A 12,268-nucleotide genomic window follows, 5' to 3' on the forward strand; every position below is an offset into this window, starting at 1 on the left:
ATGAATGTATGAAGGTGAAAGACAATCGCAAACATCTATGCCCATGCCGTGATTCGAACCCACAGCCTTTTGGCTGGAGAGCAGATACACTAACCATTCAGCCAACCAGGCTGGCATTAGCAGTTATTCTAGCCCTTTTTGTTATATGGAATTTTTTTTGTGAAGTTAAAATATCATTGACCATATCTAATATGACCTCATGAAACTTGAACCTCCTGATTTTAAGTGTTCTTCTAATAATGCCATCTTCTCCAAACTTCTATTATTCTTTGCTGACTGGAGGGCTTTCCATAATTCTTCCATCATAGTGGATGGTTATGTAACAGCCTCATCTAAATATAGTAGAAAGATTTTTTATCTCTTTCCTTGCCCTTGTATAGGTCCCTATAAAACTCGCTATATTTTCATTATCTCTTCTATAACGGATTGTACTATTCCTTGCATTATTTTTCAATTTTGGAATTTTAGAATCCATTTTTTCTTTCCATGCAACCTTTCTTTGATCATTTTTCAGAGATTTTTTGTTTTCTGTTATATTCTGAATTGTTCTTAAATTACATTTTCTGGTGTTATTTTTTATTTCTTTTCTAGCTTTTCCATTTTTACAAATTCTATATTGTAAAAATGGAAAAGCTATTTGCTACTTCTGTCTCCTTTTTCTTAATTGCATTTTTTTTTTTAAATTAGATTAAGTGCCCATAAAGTAAGTTTTTCTCTAGAAGTTCTATTTGCTGGTAATGATTTTCTTAAACTTTTAGTAACTTCTATTATCGTTCTAAAATTCCAAAATTGAAAAATAATGCAAGGAATAGTACAATCCGTTATAGAAGAGATAATGAAAATATAGCGAGTTTTATAGGGACCTATACAAGGGCAAGGAAAGAGATAAAAAATCTTTCTACTATATTTAGATGAGGCTGTTACATAACCATCCACTATGATGGAAGAATTATGGAAAGCCCTCCAGTCAGCAAAGAATAATAGAAGTTTGGAGAAGATGGCATTATTAGAAGAACACTTAAAATCAGGAGGTTCAAGTTTCATGAGGTCATATTAGATATGGTCAATGATATTTTAACTTCACAAAAAAAATTCCATATAACAAAAAGGGCTAGAATAACTGCTAATGCCAGCCTGGTTGGCTGAATGGTTAGTGTATCTGCTCTCCAGCCAAAAGGCTGTGGGTTCGAATCACGGCGTGGGCATAGATGTTTGCGATTGTCTTTCACCTTCATACATTCATTCATACAAATATGTATACACTCTCATATCATCATGGGAGAAGTGGACCCAATTCTCCCACAATGGGGGAAGCCTACACATCATAGTGGATGAAAATACAGGCTGAATCCATTTTTTCTTTCCATGCAACCTTTCTTTGATCATTTTTCAGAGATTTTTTGTTTTCTGTTATATTCTGAATTGTTCTTAAATTACATTTTCTGGTGTTATTTTTTTTCTTTTCTAGCTTTTCCATTTTTACAAATTCTATATTGTAAAAATGGAAAAGCTATTTGCTACTTCTGTCTCCTTTTTCTTAATTGCATTTTTTTTTTTAAATTAGATTAAGTGCCCATAAAGTAAGTTTTTCTCTAGAAGTTCTATTTGCTGGTAATGATTTTCTTAAACTTTTAGTAACTTCTATTATCGTTGAAACTATTTCCTCCCTTCTATCAGATAAGCCTGATTCATTCATACTTTTTTCCTTTAACTTTCCTTCCATTATTCCCTCAAATTTTTCTTTCATTTATTATATCTTCACCTTCTACTGGGTTTTTTCCCTTCAGTTTTTCCTTTCAATATCTCTCTCTCTTTCTTGATATTTATTTTTATCTTTGCTCTCACTAGCATATGATCACTATCATTATTAAACTGGTAGATAATAGATACACTTTTTAGTATTTCCATGTTGAAAATACCATAATATAATCAGTTATATTAAAAACTTCCACATTTGGTGATCTCTAGGTCTATTTTAGTTGGCTTTTTAAAGAAAGTATTTCCTATATACTATTCCTCACATTCTGCAAATTGAACGAGTCTATTATCTCTCATTTCTTTGGCCCATACCTTGCACACCTCAAGCACTTTCTCCTTGTTGTTTCTTGCCTGCTTTACAGATAGTCACCCATTACAATGTTGAAATGACATGTACTATCTTTGAGTGTTAGAGAGATCCTCATAAAAAAATCAGCTAATGCGTTTTTATTCCTGTATATAGGGAGTAGGTGAGGCCGTTTTTAGCCCTATCTAACTTTTGGAGACTGAGTGGGCAGTTCAATCTCCATTGGTACCCAATCAGAGATAGCTGGCCTAAGGCTATCACTAATTAAGCGACATGCAGTGAAGAGAGATGGTTCAACAAGTGCCTCCATCTCGTGGACCCTAACCCTAGCACTCTTATTTTTAATGTCTGAAATAATGTGGGTTCTGCAGTCGATTTCCTTGAATTTACAGGAGAAAAAGCCTGCTTGCTTGTGCCAGAGATCGACTAACTCGGGAACCGGTTGAAAAAAGGCTTAGGAAAATTTCTTCTAGTCGCCGACTAGATTCGAAACCAAGAAGTCTTCATGTGGTGTGCAAACGCCACATGAGAGATCCTCATAGAAAGTTAATTTCATTCATCTGAATGACTGAAGGTGGGTGCATATATTTGTATTATACTTAAATCATACCACTTATTGATTTTCAATCTTAGAGTTGTAATTCTGTGGTAGATTGGTTTAAATTCAAGAATGTTATTTTTTCCCATCTTTTATGGACCCTAATTCCAAATCCTTGACCATTGTGGTAGATAAAACATAATTGCTTGTTTCAGTAATTTTTCTTCTATTCTTGCTTCGGAAAGTCCAAGAATATCCTAATTTATTTTTGCCAGTGTTTTACATAGCTATTCTTTTTCTTCTCCTTTCGAAGTTTGACGAAAGTACAGATATTTAATTTTCTTATCATGGGGTTTTTCACTGATGTACTATCCAGGAAAAACCTCCCATTTGGGCTTAAGTAAATTCTATCATTAGTCCAAAAAGTAACTATCACATTTTAGATGATATGCCCATATTAGCCCTGGCTGCTCCCATCTTCCATTCTTATCAACTCCTTTGGGAGGGGGGGGGTAATTTGGTCAAACCTCTCTTGTTGACCAGGGATCTTGGAATTCAGTCAACTAGGTAAGACAAATACCTGGAGAAGAGGCAGACTCCCACCACATGAGGTAAAAAAATATAACAAAATAGGAAAGATTCAACTCTAGCCCTTGAATACTCTTATAGCATTGGGAGAGCAAGAAGAAAATAAGAAAGAAAGAGTAGGGACCAGTCCACATATAATATAAGTGATATTGCATGAAATAAAGCATGGTCCAGCATCATACCTTGGATTTGCCACTCTTGTACTTACTAAAGTGAGCCCTATGCTTGAATCACCCTAGGTACAAAAATAGACATCATGCACACAATAGTGCCTGTGCTCTCATGGCACATGCATTAAGTAATGCAATGTGATATAATTCTTACCACCTGCTGCAATGGAGTTTCTACTGTTGCACTGACTTGGGTGTGGATATTTATGAACATTTCTAGATGGGAGAGAAGTTCATTACCCACTGTGAGACTAACTCCTTACTTATTGAAGACCTGAAATGACTTGAAAACTTCCTAGAGAAAGATTTCCAAATGCCTACCAGCATACACTAATGTGCTATAGATCTATAACCCCTTGCATGGGTTAGATTTAAAAAAAAAAAAAAAAAAAAAAAAAAAAAAGTTTTAGTACATTTATGTTTATGCATATTTTTTGTATATTGTCAAAAATTGAATTGTCATAATTATCATCATCTTTCTTATAATAAATAGCTAACTACTCGTAGTTTATTGATTTGAATCTGAATTAACCCATCATTTCCAATTCATGGCACATAATAAAGTATATGTAGAATTCACAGGTCATTCTAAGAAATTATCTAATTCTGCTGTTTATACAAATACAATGCAAAATAATAATTCAAAAGTTGGATCATCTAAAAGGGAAACTCATTTTAAAGTAGATCTGTAAATATGTTTATAATATTTATCAATGCATCCTTCCCTTCATAGATTTTTTTTTTTTTTTAAATTTGGTTGTTTTAGGTGCATCTGATGAAATGTGTAAGCACCTATTAGATTAGTTTTGTATGTCCATCAGTACACAAGTTGTTTTAGAACTTTGGCTAGATAGATTTTTAGTTGAATTTAGGTATTTTAAAATTTTACAAAAATGTGTCAAGTCATTCTAACTATTTCTAAGGCAATGATGGATATGTTGAAATTGCATATTGCAATAACTCCACTCTGACTGAATGAAAGTTAATGAATTTCAACAATTGGTATGCACATATTAGAATGCCCAAATAGAAACTTGGGTGTGGTTCAATTGAATCATTCTTTGAAAAAAATACATCAATATATTAATTCTGAACTGGCTGAATGGAATTTAATGAAATTTACTATACATTTTGTTGAAGGAGTAAGAAAATTCATCTTCATCATCAGTAACAGCTGTTTTCTGTCCACTGCTGGACAAAGCCCTCTATTCATTCCTATCTTGAGCTTTTGTATGCCACTGAGTTCCAGCCATCTCTATTGGCAGAATGATTCAGTGATAATTTTTCCTATGTGGCTAGATGGAAATTTATGAAATTTGGTATTTAAAATTACTGTTGAAGTTGGTTATTTCAGTTAGACCATTCTAATGACAAAATTTGACACTGCAAGAATGTCTGCATTATACAGGGTGTCGCAGAATTAGCTGCCTATTTCTAAGAAATCGGGCAAATCTATTAAAAACTGACATAATTTCATGTTTATTACTTAATTGTGATACCAAAACAGATATTTATAAATCATAAGTCAAATCTTTATTGAGAACTTTCAACACATGCTCTGTCTGTATCTTTGCAAATTTGACATTTATCCTTAGCATTGTGAAACACATTTTGAATCATTTCAGGAGTTATGTCCACTGCCAGCTGAATGCGTTCTTTAAGTTCAGCTAAACTAATGATCTTTTGGCAATAAGCCTTTGTTTTCATGAAATCCCATGCAAAGAAATCCAGGGGTGTCAAATCTGGAGAATGCAGAGGTTGAGGTTCTCCACATCCAATCCACCAGTTCGGAAAGCATCTGTTGCTCCATCTTGTTGAAACAACATTATAAAGAATGCCATCATTGAGAAGCTGTGGTTCAAGAAACTGCTGAAGCATTTCAAGGTAGATGGTACCTGTTACAGATGCTTCCCAAAAAAAAAAATGGACCATAAATTTTGGATTTAGTCATTCCAAGCCACACGTTAACTTTTGAAGAGTCTCTTTGCCATTCTATGACTTCAGATGGTTTTTCATCGGACCAGATACGACAATTGTGTCGACTGACTTTACCACATGTGTGGAAAGTCAGTCGACACTGAATAAGATGTTATCCAATAAACCTCAGTTTTCAATCTGATCTAGAAATTCTGCACACCTTGCTACTCGATTTGGATAATCCTCTTCATTTAGGGCATGCAGTACCTGAATGTAATAAGCCTTTTTAATCAGTGTCTAACACAAGATTCTATGAACTGTTGTCTTGGATATGTTGTTAGGGTTCTGGATGGAAATGAAAATAAAATTATGAAATAATTTAAAAATTTTTACATTTATAACACATTAAACATCAATAAACGTGAGTTTTTAAAAAATTTGTCCATTTCACTGAAATAGATAGCTAATTCTGAAACATCCTGTACATACTAAAACAACTTCTAGTTCATCACTAAAAACACGCGTACTAACCATAGTGATAAGTTTTAATACGTAAATATTTCATCCCAAGAAGATGAAAATAATATATTTATTTATTTACTAATGAAAAAAGAAATAATATATTTGTTTACTTAGTTGCTGATATTTCACAAGTTTCTTACTCTGCATCTTCTGTTATTTTATTTTTTTTTTTTTTTTTGTTCAGTTATATTTTAATTTACTTCTATAACACGTTACTGCACACATATTGAGATTCCATTGTAATCATGCGCCCTAACTGTATGTTATTCTTAGTATTGTTTGAATTACTGTACTTGGGATGAAATGTTTATGTATTAAACTTATCACTATGATTAGTACGTGTGTTTTTAGTGATGAATTCACCACAGGTTTCATTATATAAAAATTTCTAGTTCAGTTGTGATTAATCAATGATATTACCATAAACGCTGCCGCAAAACTTTTTTTGTATGATTGTTTGCAATAATTTCATTGCTTGTACAGAGTTAACAACAACAGTAACTTGCCAAAAAATGTAATATTTCAAATTACTATGTTTTTTTAGCTCTACTAATTTTACAATTCAGTAATTTTATTTATTAATTGGTATAGTTAAACATGATCAGAAAATTTCAAATTGGATAATATCTTAATATATAAACAGTCAGATAAAACCAGTGTGAGTGGTGATAATTCTATATCTACATAGCAGTTATTAATTCACTTGTTGAAACTCTGAAAACAGATCTTTCAACAAAGATTTAAAATATCTTTAAATGTAACGTTCCTTTTTGCAACCTGTATAAACAATTCTATTGCAAAATACATAAATGGACAAATGGTGTCAAGAACCACTTCTGTAACATTCACTAGAATCCATGAAGAAAATAATAACATAAGAGATAACTGGAGATAATTATATTTGGTTTAGGCTACAGGAAAAGACCAGTACATTATAAATTTTATTGTAGTGTACTGAATGTTAAACTTTCCTCTAGTTATATTTTTAATCATGGTTTAATTCATAACACTGGGCATTAATGAGAAAATAAATAATATATTTGTTACTTAGTTTCTGATATTTCAGAAGTTTCTTACTCTGCATCTTCTGTTTTGTGCTCTGAAGATGATGACTAGAAAACCAGTGAAATATCAGCAACTAAGTAAATAAATATATCCTTTTGCTTATTTGTGTTTTGTGTTGTGAATTAAAATCTGATTTTAAAAAAAAAAATCAAACTCGCTCATCAACACTTAAGCCTTTCTGCACATCTTTCCTCGTCATCTTCTGTCTGAAACAGTCCAATAAATCTTGAAATTATCAGATTTATTTTACGAACAGAACTTTTATATATATTGCAAACTTGTAAACACAATATTAATTATGATATCCAGTAATGCAGCTTATGTGGAAATCCTAGTCAAAAATTGAAAACTTTCTTTTCCCAATCTTATGCATACCACTTGTCTGATTTATGGAATAAACAGTTACTTAGTTTGTTTGGATGGAATTTTCATTGATAAATCAACTGATAAACAATGGCAGAAAGAAGAAAAAAAATTTTTAATCCTCATTGCAAGTATAAAAGGGAGGACATGAAAGAGCCACTGAAAGTTACAAAAGAAAAGAATGAGAGAGTTAAGTTAGTGGGTCTGTTGCTGCAGTTGAGCTGAGAAGGAAGGCCATAATAACAAATGAGTCAATGCATAGGTTTTGCAGGAAGAATGATGTGGAATTTGTGGCTCTGTGGAGTGAGTTTGACAGACCAAAGTACTCATATAAGGATAGTTGACATCTCAATGGATTTGGTGTTCAGAGGCTTCAGAATGTGTTTTTCATTGAAGTGAAACTGAATATGCAGAATCAGGGAAACTAGAGGTTTTAGGGAGGGAAGCTGTTGAGCAGGTACACAGATGCCAGTGAGATGGTTGAGTGTAAGAATACCAAATCCATTGAGATGTCAACTATCCTTATATGAGTACTTATTTGTGCTCTGAAGATGCTGATTAGAAAACCAGTGAAATATCAGCAACTAAGTAAATAAATATATCCTTTTGCTTATTTGTGTTTTGTGTTGTGAATTAAAATCACATTAAAATTCATGACAAACCAGAATAGGGCATTTAGTATAAAGCATCAGGAGAACAAATGGGACTTAAGGGTTTTTTGCACTTTATGTACATTACTGCCAGGAGCATTCGGAACAAGAGGAAGAAGTTTTTTTTGATTAGTTCATCCTAGGCAAAGGTTATTGGCATTATTGAGACAGCTGAGAGATAATGATATAGTTCATCATCATCAAATTCCTGCCTTGTACCCTCAAGGGGTGTACAAGATATGATAGTACTATATGAAAAAAATTACATCATTACTAACTTCCTATCTACAATTTTCCTTCAAATCAGTCTGTTACTTGTCAATACTCATCATCAGATCTTATATTTCTGTCGTCTAAGGCACTTTGTACTGTATCAATCCACCTATATCTTGGTCTTCCTCTGGGTCGTTTTGCTGCCAACCTGGCAGAGAACACTTGTTTTGCTAATCTTACTTCACCCATTCTGTTTACGTAACCATACCACCTGAGATTAGCTCTGCTAACGCATTCCTGGATGCTGACAATGTCAATGTCTTTCCTAATATCCTCGTTTTTAATATGATATTGCCATTGATGCCATCTGTTCATGCCTATAATCTTTCTCAGGATTCTCATATCTGCAGTCTCTAGTCTTTGGTCAAGTGTTTTACATTTTGAACATTGTCTTGTATACAGCTAATTTAGTGTTCCGACTAATTTCTCTCTTATTCCGTATGAATTTATTCAATTGACTTCCCACCATACTAGCTTTGTTGATTCTGTTGTCTATTTCTATATTTAATTTACCATCTTCTCCATTCACAACACAGTTGACATTTTCAGTGATTCTGCCTATTTTCATTGTCTTTTTATTGCTGACCTTCATACCATGTCTATTACAAGAGTTATTCAATTTAGTCAAAGAATCTTGCAGACTTGTAGCGGATTTATTTAGAAGTATAACATCATCCGCATAAAGCAAAGAGCTGACATTAACATCTCCAAATTTGATATGTTTAATACCACTTTCCTTCATAATGTGATCCATATAGATAATGAATAACAGAGGGGATAATGTGCATCCTTGTCTCACACCAGATTTAACAGTAAACCATCTTCCTGTACTTCCTTCAATTCTAACTGCTGACTTACAACTCAAATAAAGACTAAGTATTGCTTGATATAATGCCCCATTAACACCATATAACTGTAGCATATTGAATAGCTTCTCTCTTGGCACCTTGTCATGTGCCTTTTCCAAAGAACAAGCTGGATTTGGCCTGAATCCAGCTTGTTCTTTGCCAAGCTTTTCTTCCACAATTTTTCTCAAGTATACTTGCATAGATCTTGCCAGGAATGCTCAGTAGGGAAATACATCTGGAATTCTCACATGCAGTTTTATTTCCCTTTTTATATATGGGTACTATGAGAGCTCTACTCCAATCATTGGGAATTCGTCCCTCTGTCCAGGCTTTCTGAATTATGCAGTGCAGCCACTGTAAGACTCTTATACCACCATACTTCAGCATTTCTGGTCAAATATCATCTACTCCTGCTGCCTTTCCACATTTCAAGCCTTTGATGGCTTTTTCTACTTCAAGTATGGATATGTATTCCTGACTGCATGCCTGATCAGTGTTTTTTACCACTGTGCTGTCATCACCGCTTGTTTCATTTAGCAGTTTTTCAAAGTAATTACTCTATACTTCAAGGATATCTTTTTCTCCCATTTTCATGTCACCTTTATCATCTCTAACTCTCCTTTTACAGGACTCTTTCCTCCATTCCTAAGTTTCTTCAACAACCTCCAGAATATTTTGCCACCTTCTTGATATTTATTTTCTACATTCTTGCCAAAGGCCTCCCATGACTTTTGTTTAGCTAGTTTTACACAGTGTTTAGCATTCTTGCATTTGTGTCTGTATTCTCTAAGAGCACAAGCTGACTTATTTGCCAGTAACTTCTGATATGCTTTCTTCTTTTCCTTCACTGCCTGTTTAACTTCCTGTGTCCACCATGGAGTTCTAATTTTTCTATCCTTGCAGACAACTTCACCACATGCCTCTCTAGCTGTATCAATCAGGGCTTTCTTCAAGGCTTGCCACTGCATCTCCAAGGTGTTTGATTCCTGTTCTCAAACTCTTTCAGTTAGTGGAATAAAATATGAAGGATATAGCATGTTCAGGCAGGATAGAGAGAAAACAGTGGTGGTGGTGGGGGGGGGGGGTTACTTTTGATGATGGATGATAAACTGCAATCAAAGAGAGTAGGTGAGAGTGCAAAATCTTTTCACTGGATTCTGCATGGGGATGGATATAAAGAGGATGGTTGATGAAGAGAGAACAGACAATAGTTTATTCAAGAGTAAAGTAGAAGGCCTGTGACTAGCAGCATGCCACATGGCTCTATTCTTGGGCCACTACTATTTGATTTATACATTAACTATATAAGAAAGGATTTGAGAGGAACTATTCAGTTTTTTGCCAATGATGCAACATTGGATAGTGCAATAATTAATAAAGATGATGTTAAAATTTTGCAGGACCATTTGGATCGACTGGCAGTCTTGATAAAGGAGAATCTATGTCAGTTTAACTTGGCAAATTGTAAGATCATGCATTTTGGAGTGATAAGATTACCAGCTGTGCACCACATTGATGGAACTTTTCTCCAATAAATTGACGAAGTCATAGACTTCAGAGTGTTAGTGGATAGGGAGTTAAAGTTTAAGGCACATAGCAAAAGTGACTAAAGCAGCTTATCAGACCACTTGATTACTGAAGAATACTTTGATGAACAGAGACAATCAGATTATTGTTTTTCTTTATCAAGCCTTGATAAGACCCCATCTTTACTGCCACATGCAGGTCTAGTTGTCAGAGTTTCTTGAGAATGGGGGAGGAGGTGGACAGGATTCAGAGATGAACCAAAATGATGGCAGGTTTACAGAATGAACCTTACGAGGACAGGTTGAACATTTGTGGGTTACAGAAATTTGTTGACAGGTGGAAAAGGGGGTGATATGATTGAGACATACAAATTACTGGTAGTGGGAGAACTAGGGGCTATCCTTGGAGAGTGAGTAAGCATGTAGTTAACAGGATTGTCAGTGCTAGATTTTTTACTTGGAGAGTGATGAATGAGTGGAATAGGTTGCCAGCATGTTGTGGGTGCCATGATTGTGAATAAGTTGAAAATGAAGTATGATAGATACTGCACGAATGTTGGATAGTGCTTGGCATGAAGTTTAGGGCAACCCGTGATGAGTCTAAGGACTCCATGATGATGATAATAATAATGAGATACATCTTAAAATCGCTTAACCAATTCAACCTGTTTTAATAAAATGTGGAAGATGATGAGTGCCAACAAATATTTAAAAATGTAAATGTTACTATATAGAGTAACATTTACATTTAGTGATCGTCCTAAAATTATAAGAGTTAGAAACTAGAATCTTACTAGTAATTGAATTTTTACAGTTTGTAGCTCAGTGGAAGTGGCGTTTGCACTCCACTGTGCTTGACCACATGAAGGAAAACTGTAAAAATTCAGTTATTAGTAAGTTGGCGACTAGATTGGTTCCAATCTAATCGGTAACTAGAGGAACATTTTCTAAGCATTTTTTCAACCGGTTCCCGAGTTAGTTATTTCTGGCATGGGTAAGTGGATTTTTTTCTCCTGGAAACTCGGGTTTTTTGTCCCGTAAATTCAAGAAAATCGACCATCAAATCCACACTGTTTTCAGATGTTAAAAATATTGTGTTAGGGCTAGGAACCACAAGATGGTGGTATTCATGATAGCCTTTGGCCAGCTATCTCTGATCGGCTACCATTGGAGAATGAACTGCCCACTCAGGCTTCAAAAGTTAGATAGGACTAAAACGGCTTCGCTTACTCCATATATGGAAATAAAATATGTTAGCTGATTTTTTTTAGAATTATTTTATTGTACAACAAACTTGCACAGAATACAAATCTTACAAAGTAAGATAATATAAAAATTCACTGATACCATTTTTAAAAAATATAAATATAAAAAAAAAAAAAATTTCTCCCTAATAGAGAAAATGACTAGGAAGCTAATTTATACATAGTTTTCTGGAAATGCATTTTCTTTTAAAATACTGTTCTTTAATCTCGTGTGATGTGAAGTGCTCTTTGGCTAATTAAAATATATTTTTTGAATATATTGAAAGGTGTGATTTTTTTTTTTTTTTTTATTGTTACAGTAAAATAGTTTTATAATGCTTTAAGTTCTCTATTTATCAGTGTCATTGATCAAAGAGTTTATCTTTCAAAACATCACAAATGTTAGGCAGAAACCTCATTCATGAAGCCTTGGACAAGTCTAACCCAATTTTTTAATAAGTCATCTTATGTGGCATTTACTTATGTCAATTAAAGAAAA

The 12,268-nt window shown here is 33.8% G+C and overlaps 1 protein-coding gene across 1 annotated transcript in view; it reads left to right on the forward strand.

Moving 5' to 3' along the window:
• Set1 (SET domain containing 1) overlaps positions 1 to 12,268 on the forward strand; it is a 318,942-nt gene that overhangs the window by 203,308 nt on the left and 103,366 nt on the right. The window lies entirely within an intron of this gene.

Source organism: Typopeltis vanoorti, chromosome 16, assembly GCF_054136105.1.
Source record: "Typopeltis vanoorti isolate ZY-2024b chromosome 16, IOZ_Tvanoo_1.0, whole genome shotgun sequence".
Lineage (NCBI taxonomy): Eukaryota > Metazoa > Arthropoda > Arachnida > Uropygi > Thelyphonidae > Typopeltis > Typopeltis vanoorti.